Source organism: Hyla sarda, chromosome 11 (assembly GCF_029499605.1).
Source record: "Hyla sarda isolate aHylSar1 chromosome 11, aHylSar1.hap1, whole genome shotgun sequence".
Taxonomy (NCBI): domain Eukaryota; kingdom Metazoa; phylum Chordata; class Amphibia; order Anura; family Hylidae; genus Hyla; species Hyla sarda.
Window position 1 is genome coordinate 86,992,232 of NC_079199.1, and position 10,707 is coordinate 87,002,938.

Consider the following 10,707-nt stretch of genomic DNA (forward strand, 5'->3'; position numbering starts at 1 on the left):
GGCTTGCATTGAGGGGGCGGAGCGTGACGCCAAACGGGGCCGGGGCCGTCACGCCCCCTGACAGCTGTCACGCCCCCTCACATAGGCTTGCATTGAGGGGGCGAGGCGTGATGCCACACGGGACCATCACGCCCCCTGACAGCTGTCACGCCCCCTCACATAGGCTTGCATTGAGGGGGCGGAGCGTGACGCCAAACGGGGCCGGGGCCGTCACGCCCCCTGACAGCTGTCACGCCCCCTCACATAGGCTTGCATTGAGGGGGCAGAGCGTGACGCCACACGGGGCCGGGGCCATCATGCCCCCTGACAGCTGTCACGCCCCCTCACATAGGCTTGCAATGAGGGGGCCGAGCGTGACGTCACATGGGGTGGGGCCATGACGTCACAATGCTCCGGCCCCCGTGATCGCCAGTAATCAGACCCAGAGCGAACGTCCTCCGGGGGCTGATTCTAATGGGGTGCTGCGTGCAAGATCACGGGGTCCCCAGCGGCGGGACCCCCGCGATCTGGCATCTTATCCCCTATCCTTTGGATAGGGGATAATATGTCTTAGCGCCAGAGTACCCCTTTAAAGGTAAAATGTGATGAAATATGCAGCCAACAGCTATTAGGTGTGTAGCAGCTTTAATTTTGTATTTTGGGAGCAATTCTCTTAATATTTCTAGTTCTTTTTTGATTCAGGTCTACAAACTGAGCTTTAAGAAGAGTGTGCATGCATTTACTTTTACCGTAAACAGTACATAGTGTTGAGCGGCACAGGCCATATTCAAATTCATGATATTTCGCGAATATATGGACGAATATTCATCATATATTCGCTAAATTTGCATATTCGTAATATTTGCGAACATTTGCATATACAAAATTTTGCATATGTGCAAATTTGCATATGCGAAAATTTGCATATGCACATTTTCGTATATGTGAAAATTCGTACGCCAGTCTCACACAGTAGTATTACAGCCTTCTTTACACCACACAAGCTGGAAGCAGAGAGGGATGATCAGTGTGATGTGTACTGTGAAAAAAATAAATAAAATAAACGAATATTCGTAATTGCGAATATATAGTGCTATATTCGCCAATATTTGCCAATATGCAATATTCGCTAATAAAATTTGCATTGCGAATATTCGCAACACTAACAGTAAAACATCTTAAATAAAAGGGTCAATCCTTATTCTGTGTACGTTTATTGGTGTATTAAGTTGTATATTTTATACAAATGACATTGTACTCGGACTACAAAAGCTAATGCCATGAACCCCCTGCTTGAAATTATAAAAATATCACCAAGAAAGTCTGTGACTGTATAAAAAAGTAGAAGTTTAAAGGCAAAATACTTGGATATACTTATATACATTTAAAGGGGTATTCCAGGCAAAAAAAAAAAATTTTATATATCAACTGGCTCCGGAAAGTTAAACAGATTTGTAAATTACTTCTATTAAAAAATCTTAATCCTTCCAATAGTTATTAGCTTCTGAAGTTTTCTGTCTAACTGCTCAATGATGATGTCACGTCCCTGGAGCTGTGCATGATGGGAGAATATCCCCCATAGGAACTGCACAGCTCCGGAGACGTGACATCATCATTGAGCAGTTAGACAAAAAACAACAACTCAACTTCAGAAGCTAATAACTATTGGAAGGATTAAGATTTTTTAATAGAAGTAATTTACAAATCTGTTTAACTTTCCGGAGCCAGTTGATATATATAAAAAATGTTTTGGCCTGGAATACCCCTTTAATATTTGTAAAGGGAATCTGTCAGCTCTGTATCATGCTCAGTGCTGCAGGCATGGACAGATCGCTTATAGGGAGATAACACAAACAACGGCCCAGATTTATCTCTGTGAGAGGAAAAATTTAGTGATTTTCCCACAGCAACCAATCACAGCTCAGCTTTCACTTTACCAGAGCTGGATAGCTGAGCTGTGATTGGTTGCTGTAGGAAAATCCAAGTTAATTCCAATCCAGGCTTGCGCCCTCCTGGGACTAATTTCCCAAACTAGGGAACCCTATTCAATTAAAACCTTTCTTTATTAATTCATATTTAAAAACGTATCAAGTGTGAGCAAAAAAATATAATGTGTATTAAAAACACAGCTGATGGACCAGTTTCTAATGCTATTTCTATCTCCTATAGTCGGTATATACGCTCCCAACTAAGATGCTTCCCTATATCTTTCAGGGATTGTTCCTAATGGTACCAACTATTTGCAGTATTGTTCTAATCCATAAACTGCTTATTAAAACACCAAATGCTGGTGCTCCACAGGGGTGCGATGTGAGGTGTAGGGGCAGATGGTGTTGCCCAGGGGTAGTTACATAGTTACATAGTAATGGTAGATGGTATGAACCCTTTATGCCAGGGCGTGGTTTGCCTATGTAACCACCCGAAGGTAATCCCGTTACTCCTAGGTTAGGCAGGGGTAAATTATAGTCCAATGCCAAGTTAGGGTTAACGGTAGCTTTACTGAAGGATAGGTAATTTAACCCTTATAAGTCTATAGGAAATATATGTTACTGCATAACTTCCAAACATCTGGAGATATTTCGATAATACTTGGTCACATGTTACTTATATGACCACTTAAAATATAAAATGGTTAATTTAACTCTTAACTACCCCCATTTGTCAGGGTCGGGGTTTTTGTTTAAAGTCCTATGCAAATCTATGGGAAATGTACGTTCCCACATAACTTCTGTACTGCTGGAGATATTTCAATAATACCTGGTACACATATTACTTATATGTAAAATAAAAAATGTATGATAGTTAAATTAACCCTTACCTACACCCTTGCAAGTATATGGGGCTTACAGTACCTTACTCCACAAGCTCCGCTCTGCATCTCCTGGTGAATGTGTCAGTCTGGCTTGCAAGCCACACCCCATCTCACAAAGACACACCCACTGTTTAAGCCCCACGCCTTTTATTCTCTACCCTTTTTGTGCATCTGGCTTGCAAATCATGCCCAGCCCCACAAAGCCACGTCCTCTTCTATTTTCAGCTTACAATATCTTCATCACAAATCAGTCCCATCTGAGGACAGGATATGAGAATGGGACATAAGGACAGGATATGAGGACAGCATATGAGGACGGGCTATGGGGACTGGATAGGAGGTCGGGATATGAGGACGGAATATGAGGTTGGGATATGACAACACTATATGAGGACGGGATATGCTTCCTCCTTTGTTGATTTTCCTCCCCAACAAGGATTAGGAAGGAAAAACCGGGCAACGCCGGGTACTCAGCTAGTTCTAAGAATAAAACCTAGAATGAGTAGAGTGGGTTCCAATCTGTCCAGGGAGGAATAAATGGCCTTACAAGAACTGAAGGCAAAGGAGGAATTAATAATGGAACCCTCTGATAAGGGGGAAATATTGTCCTCCTGGACAGATTGGATTACATGTAGATTCGAACCAATGCAGATAAATCCCTGTCAAGACATGTGAGGTCTCAACATGGAGGCAGAATTGAAACATTGAAATTCTGGGGAATTAGTAAAATCAAATTGGGCCCCAGGAGAGGAGATGTGGCCAACCTACTACAGAAGGAGGAGGTGAAATGGATCTACAGATTGCAATGTAGATCCCCCAATGGCCTAAATGAAGGCTTTTCCTATTTGGAATTTTTGCATTGATTGGTTGAAATATATCGATCAACCCCTTAAGGACCAAGGACGTACAGGTACGTCCTTGGTCCTGCTCCCGTGATATAACGCGGGGTTACACAGTAACCCCGCATCATATCACGGCGGGCCCGGCGTCATAGTGAAGCCGGGACCCGCCGCTAAAAGCGTGCAGCGTCGATCGTGGCGCCGCGCGCTATTAACCCTTTAGCCGCGCGCTGAGAGCTGAGCCGCACGGCTAAAAGCAAAAGTGAAACCATGCCGGTTAACTCAGTGGGCAGTTCGGGATAGCCGCGGCGAAATCGCGGCATCCCGAACAGCTTACAGGACAACGGGAGGGCCCCTACCTGCCTCCTCGCTGTCCTATCGCCGAATGACTGCTCAGTGCCTGAGATCCAGGCATGAGCAGTCATGCGGCAGAATCATCGATCACTGGTTTCCTATGAGAAACCACTGATCAATGTAAAAGATCAGTGTGTGCAGTGTTATAGGTCCCTATGGGACCTATAACACTGCAATAAAAAAGTGGGAAAAAAAAGTGAATGAATATCATTTAACCCCTCCCCTAATAAAAGTTTGAATCACCCCCCTTTTCCCATAAAAAAAAAACACAGTGTATTATATGGTATCACCACGTGCGGAAATGTCCGAATTATAAAAATATATCATTAATTAAACCGCTCGGTCAATGGCGTGCGCGCAAAAAAATTCCAAATTCCAAAATAGTGCATTTTTGGTCACGTTTTATATCATTTAAAAATGAATAAAAAGCGATCAATAAGTCCTATCAATGCAAAAATGGTACCGTTAAAAAACTTCAGATCACGGCGCAAAAAATGAGCCTTCAAACCGCCCCATACACGGAAAAATAAAAAAGTTATAGGGGTCAGAAGATGACAATTTTAAACGTATTAATTTTCCTGCATGTAGTTATGATTTTTTCCAGAAGTCTGACAAAATCAAACCTATATAAGTAGGGGATCATTTTAACCGCATGGACCTACAGAATACATATCAGGTGTCATTTTTACCGAAAAATTTACTACGTAGAAACGGAAGCCCCCAAAAGTTACAAACAGCGTTTTTTTTCTTCAATTTTGTCGCACAATGATTTTTTTTTCCGTTTCACCGTAGATTTTTGGGCAAAATGACTGACGTCATTACAAAGTAGAATTGGTGGCGAAAAAATAAGCAATCATATGGATTTTTAGGTGCAAAATTGAAAGAGTTATGATTTTTTAAAGGCAAGGAGCAAAAAACTAAAATGCAAAAACGGAAAAACCCCCGATCCTTAAGGGGTTAAGGAATATTTTAATGGAGTATTTACTAAATTGAAAATATGATGCTTTCTAGATCCTGGAAACAAGAATAACCCTGGACAAATAACAATTTAAAGAAGGATGAAGATAGAATTAATAAATATGGTCCCTTTCATTGGCATACACCAAAAAATTGTAAATTTTGATAACAATGAATACTTAAAGGGGTACTCCCGTGGAAAACTTTTTTTCTTTAAATCAACTGGTGCCAGAAAGTTAAACAGATTTGTAAATTACTTCTATTAAAAAATCTTAATCCTTCCAGTACTTTTTAGGGGCTGCATACTAAAGAGAAATCCAAAAAAGAAATGCATGTCCTGTGATGTCCTGACCACAGTGCTCTCTGCTGACCTCTGCTGTCCATTTTAGGAACTGTCCAGAGCAGCAAATGTTTGCTATAGGGATTTTCTCCTGTTCTGGACAGTTCCTAAAATGGACAGCACAGGTCAGCAGAGAGCACTGTGGTCATGACATCAGAGGAAATGCATTTCTTTTTTTGGCTTTCTCTTTAGTATACAGCTCCTAAAAAGTACTGGAAAGATTAAGATTTTTTTAATAGAAGCTTACAGGACACCGGGAGGGACTTTACCTGCCTCCTCGGTGTCTGCTCCGTGCCGGGATCCCCTGCTTGGCCGGCGCTCTCCTTCGATGTCATCCCGCACGCCGTCCCGTCATCCAATAGAAGCGGCGTGCATAGCGACGTGATGACGGTGACGGAGAGCGTGGATCCCGGGAAAGAAGACGTCCGGAGCGTCGGGGACATCATGGGGACACGGCGACAGCGATGGAGCGACATCCAGGGCAGCGGTGACGGGTCCGGAGCGGCGGGGACAAGTAAGTATTACCTCCTATACCAGTGGTCTTCAGCCTGCCGACCTCCAGATGTTGCAAAACTACAACTCCCAGCATGCCCGGACAGCCAACGGCTGTCCGGGCATGCTGGGAGTTGTAGTTTTGCAACATCTGGAGGTCCGCAGGTTGAAGATCACTGTTAGGTTCAGAATCTTTTTATTCTAGATTTTGCACCTTTAAAATTGGGTGCGTCTTATATGCCGGTGCGTCCTACAGGGCGAAAAATACGGTAATAAGACAACAAGGTTATGCAGCATAAGAAGTGTGTATTAGTCACTGACAAACATACTGGGGCCCATACAATGCTATAATCTACCCCAATGCAGTGCCAGTCCGAGTGTCCTTCCTATACTACACAGACCACATGTAACCACTAGAGATGAGCGAACTTACAGTAAATTCGATTCGTCACGAACTTCTCGGCTCGGCAGTTGATGACTTTTCCTGCGTAAATTAGTTCAGCTTTCAGGTGCTCCGGTGGGCTGGAAAAGGTGGATACAGTCCTAGGAAAGAGTCTCCTAGGTCTGTACCCACCTTTTCCAGCCCACGGGAGCACCTGAAAGCTGAACTAATTTATGCAGGAAAAGTCATCAACTGCCGAGCCGAGAAGTTCGTGACGAATCGAATTTACTGTAAGTTCGCTCATCTCTAGTAACCACCTATCCCTATATTAGAGATCTAACCAATTCTCCGGAAGATGGGGTTAAACTGCACATACACATCTGTCTATTAAGACAATGAGAGAAAACGTGTGTTTCTTTCCCAGCCCTTCCCCCGCACATCCCGGTCACTGTCAGCTGATAGATCATCATGTGAGTTTTCCACAATGGAAAACAGATGTTACCAGTCTGTCATTGCCGAAAAATCTGGCATATTCATGTCATGTGATAGACTGCGCTGCTAACAATATCCTTGTCAGAATCTTTCCATAATCTCCTAGAACCATTTCTCCTATAGTTTAAAAGTAATGGGGTATTCCGGGCAAAAACATTTTATCCCCTATCCAAAGGATAGGGGATAAGATGTCTGATCGCGGGGGACCCACTGCTGAGACCCCTGCGATCTCCCTGCTGCGGGTGCTGAATCTCCAGTTTCGGAAACCTCCGGGACTGGGGACGTGACGTCACGCCACGCCCCCTCCATTCATGTCTATGGGAGGGGGCGTGACTGCCGTCACGCCCCCTCCCATAGACATGAATGGAGGGGGGCGTGGCGTGACGTCCCCAGAAACCCGGAGGTTTCCGAAACTGGAGATTCAGCACCCGCGTAGAATGTGGGTGCTGCAGGGAGATCGCGGGGGTCTCAGCAGCCGGTCCCCCGCCATCAGACATCTTATCCCTTATCCTTTGGATAGGGGATAAAATGTTTTTACCCGGAATACCCCTGTAAGGAGCATTGTCACATAACTTTTCAAGAGTCCTGAAAGACAAATCTTCCTAAATAATGCTGTACTACAGGGGCAGGATATGTGCGTGGGCAGAGCGTTTTGGGCCGGTGCTTTTACACATAGCAGACGTTCCCAGACACATAACTTAAAGGGGTATTCCAGGCAAAAACTTTTTTTTATATATATATATATATCAACTGGCTCCGGAAAGTTAAACAGATTTGTAAATTACTTCTATTAAAAAATCTTAATCCTTCCAATAGTTATTAGCTTCTGAAGTTTTCTGTCTAACTGCTCAATGATGATGTCATGTCACGGGAGCTGTGCATGATGGGAGAATATCCCCATAGGAACTGCACAGCTCCCGGGACGTGAGTCATCAGAGAGCAGTTAGACAGAAAACAACAACTCAACTTCAGAAGCTAATAACTATTGGCAGGATTAAGATTTTTTTAATAGAAGTAATTTACAAATCTGTTTAACTTTGCGGAGCCAGTTGATATATATATATAAAAAAAAGTTTTTGCCTGGAATACCCCTTTAAAGGGCGGTCCTAATCCATGATTGACAGCTGTCTATGTATCTTTGTGCACATAGAGAGTAGTACCGCCCACTTGACTGCCTAGCCCAAAATTAGCAGAGATTTACATAAACAAATAACTAGTAATCTTGCAACTTTTCCCACAAAACTATATATTAATCTGCTCAGCTCCTTCTCTTTTATAACATGATTTCTACAGATTGGACTGATTTTCAATGTGACAGGTTCCTTTTAAAGCTATTTGGCCCCAATACAAAATTGGCGAGCCATTGTTTTTCTGTGTGCCATTTATGAGACTTCTTAGGCGGTAGAGAGGCCGTCAGGCACTAGGACCCAGATATGACTTTACCTTGGCACTTCAAATATCTCCAGTTAGATAACAGAATCCTTAGTCTAGACACTAGTCTCTGAAGTCTTGTGGTTTACGTAGTTTATAAGGTTGCAGAAAGACAAGAGTCCAACTTATATCTACACTGTGTCCCTACTGTGTTGATCCAGAGGAAGGATAAAAAACCCTTATGAGGCTGAGGCCAATTTCCCCATAACATAGGAAAAATGCCTTCCCGACTTAATCAGAATAAATCCCTGGATCTACGTTTATCTACGTTTATCTGTATTGAACCTCATCTGCAACTTTTCTTCCCAAGCCTCCAACCTATCCAGATCCATGTGTAACAGTGCACTGTCCTTTATAGTGTTATCTACTATACACTCTCCTCTATTGTGTTAACCACTTTACATATAGCAAACATATGCTGCTCTGGACAGTTCCTAAAATGGACAGAGATGTCAGCAGAGAGCACTGTGCTCCTAATATCAGCAGAGAGAGCTCTGTGTTCCAAAAAGAAAATAATTTCCTTTGTAGTATTCAGCAGCTTATAAGTACTGGAAGAATTAAGATTTTTTAATAGAAGTAACCCTTTAATCCTTAGTGTTCAGTCCAGTTTAGAACCCCCATTTTAATATACACTATCAGGGAATTCTTAGATAATACAGTGGTATCTTCTGTTCAGGAACTTCAGCTCTTGACTAGAGTGGAGAGAGGTGTTATACAGATAATCCATTTTTTGTGAATATTTCTCCTGTGGTGGCTGTGAAGGTAAATAGATTCCCCAGCAGATTGCAGCTAATCGCTTGGGGTAACACCAGGAAACACTATATAGGCCCAGATTTATCAAACTGTGTGAGACCAATCACAGCTCAGCTTTCACTTTACCAGAGCTCGATAGCTGAGCTGTGATTGGTTGCTGTGGGAAAATCACTTCACTTTTTCTCTCACCCAGTTTGATAAATCTGGGCCTTTTTGATTAGTGATGAGTGGCAGGGGCCATATTCAAATTTGCGATATTTTACGAATATATGGACCAATATTCGTCCTATGTTCGCGAGATTCGCATATTCACTACGTTCGTTCTTTTTTAAAAAAAAATTTAATGCAAAAATCGTAATTAAATTTGCATAGTGCACATGCACAATTATATCTTTCACCTAAAAGAAGGGAGGGGTCAGTGTCCAGTTTGGAAGTGCCGATATTCGCATTAAAAAAACGAATATTCATCATTACAAATATATATCACTATATTCTAAATATTTGCGAAATCGAGAAGTGCCGATACTCGCGGTAAAAATGTGCACTTCAAATATTCTCACTTAACACTAAGGGAGCATTCACACCACATTTTTGCAGTACAGTTCCCGTATATATGTTTTCAATGTGAATACCGTACGGAACCGTATTGAAAACCGTATGCATTGACTCTCCATTGAAAACCATATGCCGGTTGAGTCCGTTTTGCATCCTGTACGGTTTTGTCAGTTTTTTTTCCCGTACCCAAAACCATAGCCTACCATGGTTTTTGGTCCGGGTGAAAAACTGTATCAAACCGTATGCGTTTTTTTTAAACATGGGATTCAATGGGAACCGTACAGAACCGTATGTGCGTACGGTTCCATCCAGTTTTTTACTTTGCACAGTTTTTTTTCTTGGAATATCAATCAAACAAGTGAAACTTTATTCAAAATGGAGTGAAAAGTTAAAAACCTATACGTTTTTTTCTTAAAAACGCATGCAACCGGACATAATTTTTCAAACCGTATAAGTTTTTTAACTGTATACAGGTTGAAATTTGTACACACGTTTTGATACAGTTTAGTCAGGGTTTGAGGAATCCGTCTGATACGGGAATTGTATTGCAAAAACGTGGTGTGAATGCAGCCTAACAAGGTGGAGAACACCTGCAACTAACATAGTAACATAGTTTGTAAGGTTGAAAAAAAGATAACAGTTCATCGAGTTCAACCTAAAACCCTACTGTGTTGATCCAGAGGAAGGCCCCGTTCACACTACGTAATTATCGCGGCTGAACTCCGCGAGCGAGGATGCTTTGGCGCTAGGGCCGCGGGGCACTGAGCCGTCACCATTGCAGTGCATATGCAGTGCTCGCGGAATCCGCGCAAAGAATGAACATGTTCTTTCTTTGCGCGGAACACTTAAAACCCTACTGTGTTGATTTCCGCCGCTGAAATTCCGCAGTGTGAACGGGTCTCGCGGAGACCCGTTCACACTAATGTTAAAGTTCACACCGCGGAATTGCGCCCGGAAATTCCGCGGCAATTCCGTAGTGTGAACGGGGCCGAAGGCAAAGCCCCCACAGAGGAAGAATTCTTTTTTGACACCAATATGGCGATCAGAATAAATCCCTCACTTTATACAGTTCATTTGATGTTTTTTATAAGATAAAATCAGCTCCAGTTTCAATTTTAATCCTTTAACAATAATCATTTTTTTTATAAAGATACCAGGAGAGATGGGGGGGGGGGGGGCTTATTCTGAACTGAGTCAGCAAACTCGAGCTCTCCTGGATTAATGTTTTCCACTAAAACTTCCCCATCCATGACTATATAAGAGGCTGGAGACGGGCACAAACAAGCCAAGTGTGAAAGCAAACCAACCAGCAAGACATTCA